We start from the raw sequence: 7,645 nt of genomic DNA on the forward strand, positions 1-7,645 counted from the left end.
TCTTTGCAAAGGTGAACTAGGACGTGTGTCATGATGTTGAAGAAGGATGGTGGGAACACCAACTCGAAACTGACAAGACATTGCACCAAATCATTCTGTAACCTTGGTATGATTTCTGGATCGATTACCTTCTGAGAGATAGCATTGAGGAATGCACATAGCTTCACAATGGCTAATCGAACGTTTTATGGTAGAAGCCCCCTCAATGCAACCGGAAGCAGTTGCATCATAATCACGTGGCAGTCATGAGACTTTAGGTTCTGGAACTTTTTCTCTGCCATATTTATTATTCCCTTTATATTTGATGAGAAGCCAGACGGTACCTTCATACTGAGCAGACATTCAAAGAAGTTTTCCTTCTCTTCTTTGGTAAGAGCGTAGCTGGCCTAACCCTGATGTATGTCGTCTTTTCCGTGCATATGTTGCTGGTCCTCCCGTGCCTCTGGTGTATCTTTTGACTTCCCATACACGCCCAAGAAGCCAAGCAGGGTCACGCAAAGATTCTTCGTCACGTGCATCACGTTGATTGCAGAGCGGACCTCTAGATCTTTCCAATATGACAGGTCCCAAAATATAGATTTCTTCTTCCACATGGGTGCGCGTCCGTCAGCGTCCTTCGGAACAGGTTGTCCGCCAGGACCCTTTCCAAAGATTACCTTCAAATCCTTGACCATGTCATGTACATCACCACCAGTACGGTGGCGAGGCTTCGTCCGGTGATCCGCCTCACCTTTGAAATGCTTGCCTTTCTTTCTTACGGAATGCCTGCTCGGAAGAAATCGACGATGTCCCAGGTACACATTCTTCCTACAACTATCCAAATATATACTGTCGGTATCATCCAAACAGTGCGTGCATCCGCGGTATCCCTTATTTGTCTGTCCTGAAAGGTTACTGAGAGCAGGCCAATCATTGATGGTCACGAACAACAACGCCTTTAGGTCAAATTCTTCCTGTTTGTGCTCATCCCACACACGTACACATTTTCCATTCCAAAACTGTAATAGTTCTTCAACTAATGGCCTTAGGTACACATCAATGTTATTGCCGGGTTGCTTAGCACTGACATCATAATGAACTTCCACTTCATGCACAACCAAGGAGGAAGGTTATACAAACATAGAGTCACAGGCCACGTGCTATGTTGCTGCTCTGCTCCCCAAAAGGATTAATGCCATCTGCGCTTAGACCAAACCATACGTTCCTTGGGTCACCTGCAAACTCCTCCTAGTACTTTCTCTCATTTTTTCTCCAATGCGACCCGTCAGCTGGTACTCTCAACTTTTTGTCTTTCTTATGGTCTTCTCCGTGCTATTTGTTTTGGAACAAATATTTCAACCGTGGTATTATAGGAGCATACCACATCACCTTGGCAGGAATCTTCTTCCTGGGGCGCTCGCCCTCGACATCACCAGGGTCATCGCGACTGATCTTATAACGCAATGCACCGCATACTGGGCAAGCGTTCAAATCCTCGTACTCACCGCGGTAGAGGATGCAGTCATTAGGGCATGCATGTATCTTCTGCACCTCTAACCCTAGAGGGCAGACAACCTTCTTTGCTTCATACGTACTCTCGGGCAATTCGTTGTCCTTTGGAAGCATATTCTTTATCATTACCAGCAACTTTCCAAATCCCTTGTCAGATACACCATTCTCTGCCTTCCATTGCAGCAATTCCAGTGTGGTGCCCAACTTTTTTTGTCAGCTTCGCAATTCGGGTACAACAATTTCTTGTGATCCTCTAACATGCGCTGCAACTTCTTCTTCTCCAAATGACTTGCGCAGTTTCTCTTTGCATTGGCAATTGCCTGACCTAGATCATCAGCAGGCTCATCTGATGCCTCTTCTTCAGCTTCTTCCCGCATTGTCGGCTCAGCTTCTTTCCCCATTGTTGTATCATCGTATTCAGGGAACCCATGGCCAGGATAGCTGTCGTCGTGCTCTTCTTATTCATTGTCTTCCATCATAACCCCTCTTTCTCCGTGCTTGGTCCAAACATTATACTAGGGCTTGAAACCGGACTCAAATAGGTGGACGTGAATGGTTCTTGACATTGAGTAATGGTGACCATTCTTACAGCCAGCACATGGACAAGGCATAAAACCATCCACCCGCTTGTTTGCCTCAGCGGCAAGCAGAAAAGTATGCACGCCATTAATGAACTCGGGAGAGCATCAGTCATCATACATCCATTGTCGGCTCATCTTCATTACACAACACTGAAAAGACCAAATTAATACAAGTTCATACATAAAGTTCATACATATATATAGTTCATACAACACTTAAATGCAACAAACAAATAACTCTCTAGCTAAACCATTTAAATGCAACAACAAATGCGATCAAGATTGCAACTAAGGTAACAATTGATCCAACAGCATAATGATACCAAGCCTCACTATCAATGGCATATTTTCTAATCTTTCTAATCTTCAAGAGCATTTTCTCCATCTTGATCTTGTGATCATCGACGACATAGGTAACATGCAACTCCAATTCCATCTTCTCCCCCTCAATTCTTTTCAATTTTTCTTCCAAATACTCGTTTTCTCTTTCAACTAAATTTAACCTCTCGACAATAGGGTCGGTTGGAATTTCCGGTTCACATACCTCCTATATAAAAATATCCATGTCAACTTGATGGGCATAATTTTTCATAAACACGAAATGCAACAACTAGTTTTAAAAGAGAATATACCACATCCGAATCATAACAAGGACAAGGGCCTACGGGGACAAATATCAAAACCATGGCACTATGTATAACAAACAACATACGGGTAAGATAATTATACGAGTAACTATATATCCAAATCACACCAACATCAATTTGGTAATGTAAAACATTCATGAACAAGAACCTCACCACAAGGTGGTGCCGGTGACGGGATGGTGCGGGTGATCGACGGTGGTTACGACGGAGATTTAGAAGGCACTAAGTAAAGCACACCTACATATGCAAACTAAGTGTTACTTTTGACCTCAAATTGCATATAAATCAAATACTAGCACATATAATTCCTTCCAAATTACTAAACTCACAAATTAATCACTATACAAAGCATTGCAAGAGCTAATCTAGCAATGAGAGATCAAAGGACAAAGTTGCTAACCTTTGTGATCATTTGAATGGATGGGGGCCTTCAAATCTTGACAAATTTTGGGCAAAATGTGTGATGAGCTCGAGGAAGAGGGGAAGAACAGAGGGGGAGAGGGAAAAGGGGAAGAACAGAGCGAGGTGGGCGAAGGGTTTATGTAGGACGACCTTTAGTATCGGTTCGTAACACAAACCGACAATAAAGGTACTGGAGGGGCCCCAGACTGACAACATCCTGCCACTACTCACTTTAGTACCGGTTTGTGGCATGAACCGGTGCTAAAGGTTCACCATGAACCAGTACTAATGAGAGCGGCCGGCTAGCCGTTGGAACCGGCACTAATGGACACATTAGTGCCGGCTCAAAATCAAACCGACACTAATGTGCTTCACATTTGACCCTTTTTCCACTAGTACTCCAATACTATTAGGTCTAAGGGAAACACGTAGTTACCAATCCTTAATGGTAACTGATCACACCATTGACTAGCCATATACTCTGCTCCTGACGAGGTTACTAACATGGGTGACCTAAGGGCTTGGGTTGGCAGTTTAAACTTATCCACAAATCCCCTTGATATGTATGAATGCGATGCACGAGTATCGAAGAGAACGATTGTAGTAAATGACTTAACCAAAACTTACCTATTACTGCATTCGGTTGTGCTTCTACCTCCTCCACGCTAACGTGGTTCACCTGTCCCCTGTTGAAAGGGTTGGGCTTCTTCCCAGAGCTTCCATTGCCATTTCCATTCTTAGAGTCGGGACATTCATTTGCATAATGTTCAGTCTTCTGGCACTTGTAGCAAGTAATGTGACTTAGATCCTTCTTGGCAGGCGTTGCTGGGTTGGAACGGTTCTGACCGTTGCTTCCTCCATTCCCATTCCCATTCTTTGGGCCACTATGGTTGTGCGGAATCCCTCCATTGGCATTATGGCCTCCATGGTTATGGTGCATGTGTCCTCCCGAGTTTGGGGTAAATCAGGGTTTCTGTTGAGCTCCAGAATTGTACTTCCCTTGTACATACTTCCTATTGCGGCTCTCTAGCTGTTGCTACTTCCCCTCAATCATGAGCGCTCTATCTACCAACTCCTGGTAGTTGTTGAAGTTTGCCACCATCAACTACATGCTCAGCTCATCATTCAGTCCTTCCAGAAACTTCTCCTGCTTAGTGGCATCTGTAGCAACGTCATCAGGGGCATAACGTGCTAACTTACTAAAGTCATGCACATACTGGCCTACTGTGCGTCCTCCTTAGTGTTGGAAATATGCCCTAGAGGCAATAATAAAAGTATTATTATTATATTTCCTTGTTCATGATAATTGTCTTTTATTCATGCTATAACTGTATTATCCGGAAATCATAATACACGTGTGAATACATAGACCACAATATGTCCCTAGTGAGCCTCTAGTTGACTAGCTTGTTGTGATCAACAGATAGTCATGGTTTCCTGGCTATGGACATTGGATGTCGTTGATAACGGGATCACATCATTAGGAGAATGATGTGATGGACAAGACCCAATCCTAAGACTAGCACAAAAGATCGTGTAGTTCATTTGCTAGAGCTTTGCCAATGTCAAGTATCTCTTCCTTTGACCATGAGATCGTGTAACTCCTGGATACCGTAGGAGTGCTTTGAGTGTATCAAACGTCACAACGTAACTGGGTGACTATAAAGGTGCACTACAGGTATCTCCGAAAGTATCTATTGTTTTATGCGGATCGAGACTGGGATTTGTCACTCCGTGTAAACGGAGAGGTATCTCTGGGCCCACTCGGTAGGACATCATCATATGCGCAATGTGACCAAGGAGTTGATCACGGGATGATGTGTTACGGAACGAGTAAAGTGACTTGCCGGTAACGAGATTGAACAAGGTATCGGTATACCGACGATCGAATCTCGGGCAAGTAAAATACCGCTAGACAAAGGGAATTGTATACGGGATCGATTGAGTCCTTGACATCGTGGTTCATCCGATGAGATCATCGTGGAACATGTGGGAGCCAACATGGGTATCCAGATCCCGCTGTTGGTTATTGACCGGAGAACGTCTCGGTCATGTCTACATGTCTCCCGAACCCGTAGGGTCTACACACTTAAGGTTCGATGACGCTAGGGTTATAAAGGAAGGTTGTATGTGGTTACCGAATGTTGTTCGGAGTCCCGGATGAGATCCCGGACGTCACGAGGAGTTCCGGAATGGTCCAGAGGTAAAGATTTATATATAGGAAGTCCTGTTTCGGCCATCGGGACAAGTTTCGGGGTCATCGGTATTGTACCGGGACCACCGGAAGGGTCCCGGGGGCCCACCGGGTGGGGCCACCTGCCCCGGGGGGCCACATGGGCTGTAGGGGTGCGCCTTGGCCTACATGGGCCAAGGGCACCAGCCCCTAGAGGCCCATGCGCCAAGATAAAGGAAAAAGGGGAGAGTCCTTAAAGGGGAAGGCACCTCCGAGGTGCCTTGGGGAGGATGGACTCCTCCCCCCTCCTTAGCCGCACCCCTTTCTTGGAGTAAGGGGCAAGGCTGCGCCTCCCCCCTCTCCCTTGCCCCTATATATAGTGGAGGGGAGGGAGGGCATCTATACCTGAGCCCTTGGCGCATCCCTCCCTCCCGTGACACCTCCTCCTCTCCCGTAGGTGCTTGGCGAAGCCCTACAGGATTGCCACGCTCCTCCACCACCACCACGCCGTTGTGCTGCTGTTGGATGGAGTCTTCCTCAACCTCTCCCTCTCCCCTTGCTGGATCAAGGCGTGGGAGACACCGTCGGGCTGTACGTGTGTTGAACGCGGAGGTGCCGTCCGTTCGGCACTTGATCATCGGTGATTTGAATCACGACGAGTACGACTCCATCAACCCCGTTCACTTGAACGCTTCCGCTTAGCGATCTACAAGGGTATGTAGATGCACTCCCCTTTCTACTTGTTGCTGGTCTCTCCATAGATAGATCTTGGTGTTACGTAGGAAAAGTTTTGAATTTCTGCTACGTTCCCCAACAGTGGCATCATGAGCTAGGTCTATTGCGTAGATTCTTTGCACGAGTAGAACACAAAGTAGTTGTGGGCGTTGATGTTGTTCAATATGCTTACCGTTACTAGTCCAATCTTGTTTCGACGGTATTGTGGGATGAAGCGGCCCGGACCGACCTTACACGTACTCTTACATGAGACAGGTTCCACCGATTGACATGCACTTGGTGCATAAGGTGGCTAGCGGGTGCCAGTCTCTCCCACTTTAGTCGGAACGGATTCGATGAAAAGGGTCCTTATGAAGGGTAAATAGCAATTGGCATATCACGTTGTGGTCTTGCGTAGGTAAGAAACGTTCTTGCTAGAAACCCATAGCAGCCACGTAAAACATGCAACAACAATTAGAGGACGTCTAACTTGTTTTTGCAGGGTATGCTATGTGATGTGATATGGACAAAAGGATGTGATGAATGATATATGTGATGTATGAGATTGATCATGTTCTTGTAATAGGATTCACGACTTGCATGTCGATGAGTATGACAACCGGCAGGAGCCATAGGAGTTGTCTTTATTTTTTGTATGACCTGCGTGTCATTGAAGAACGCCATGTAAACTACTTTACTTTATTGCTAAACGCGTTAGTCATAGAAGTAGAAGTAGTCGTTGGCATGACAACTTCATGAAGACACGATGATGGAGATCATGATGATGGAGATCATGGTGTCAAGCCGGTGACAAGATGATCATGGAGCCCCGAAGATGAAGATCAAAGGAGCTATATGATATTGGCCATATCATGTCACTACTCTATTTGATTGCATGTGATGTTTATCATGTTTATGCATCTTGTTTACTTAGGACGACGGTAGTAAATAAGATGATCCCTTACAAAATTTCAAGAAGTGTTCTCCCCTAACTGTGCACCGTTGCTACAGTTCGTCGCTTCTAAGCACCACGTGATGATCGGGTGTGATGGATTCTTACGTTCACATACAACAGGTGTAAGACAGTTTTACATAGCGAAAACACTTAGGGTTAACTTGACGAGCCTAGCATGTGCAGACATGGCCTCGGAACACGGAGACCGAAAGGTCGAGCATGAGTCGTATGGTAGATACGATCAACATGAAGATGTTCACCGATGTTAACTAGTCCGTCTCACGTGATGATCGGACACGGCCTAGTTGACTCGGATCATGTGATCACTTAGATGACCAGAGGGATGTCTATCTGAGTGGGAGTTCATAAGATGAACTTAATTATCCTGAACATAGTCAAAAGACCCTTTGCAAATTATGTCGTAGCTCGCGCTATAGTTCTACTGTTTAGATATGTTCCTAGAGAAAATTATAGTTGAAAGTTGATAGTAGCGATTATGCGATCAGTAGAAAGCTTATGTCCTTAATGCACCGCTCAGTATGCTGAACCCCAACGTCGTTTGTCGATGTTGCGAACATCAGACATACATGTTTTGATAACTACGTGATAGTTCAGTTAAATGGTTTAAGTAGAGGCACCAAAGACGTTTTCGAAACATCGCGGGACATATGAGATGTTTCGA

This window comes from Triticum aestivum, chromosome 1B (genome assembly GCF_018294505.1).
Source record: "Triticum aestivum cultivar Chinese Spring chromosome 1B, IWGSC CS RefSeq v2.1, whole genome shotgun sequence".
In the NCBI taxonomy this organism is placed as follows: domain Eukaryota; kingdom Viridiplantae; phylum Streptophyta; class Magnoliopsida; order Poales; family Poaceae; genus Triticum; species Triticum aestivum.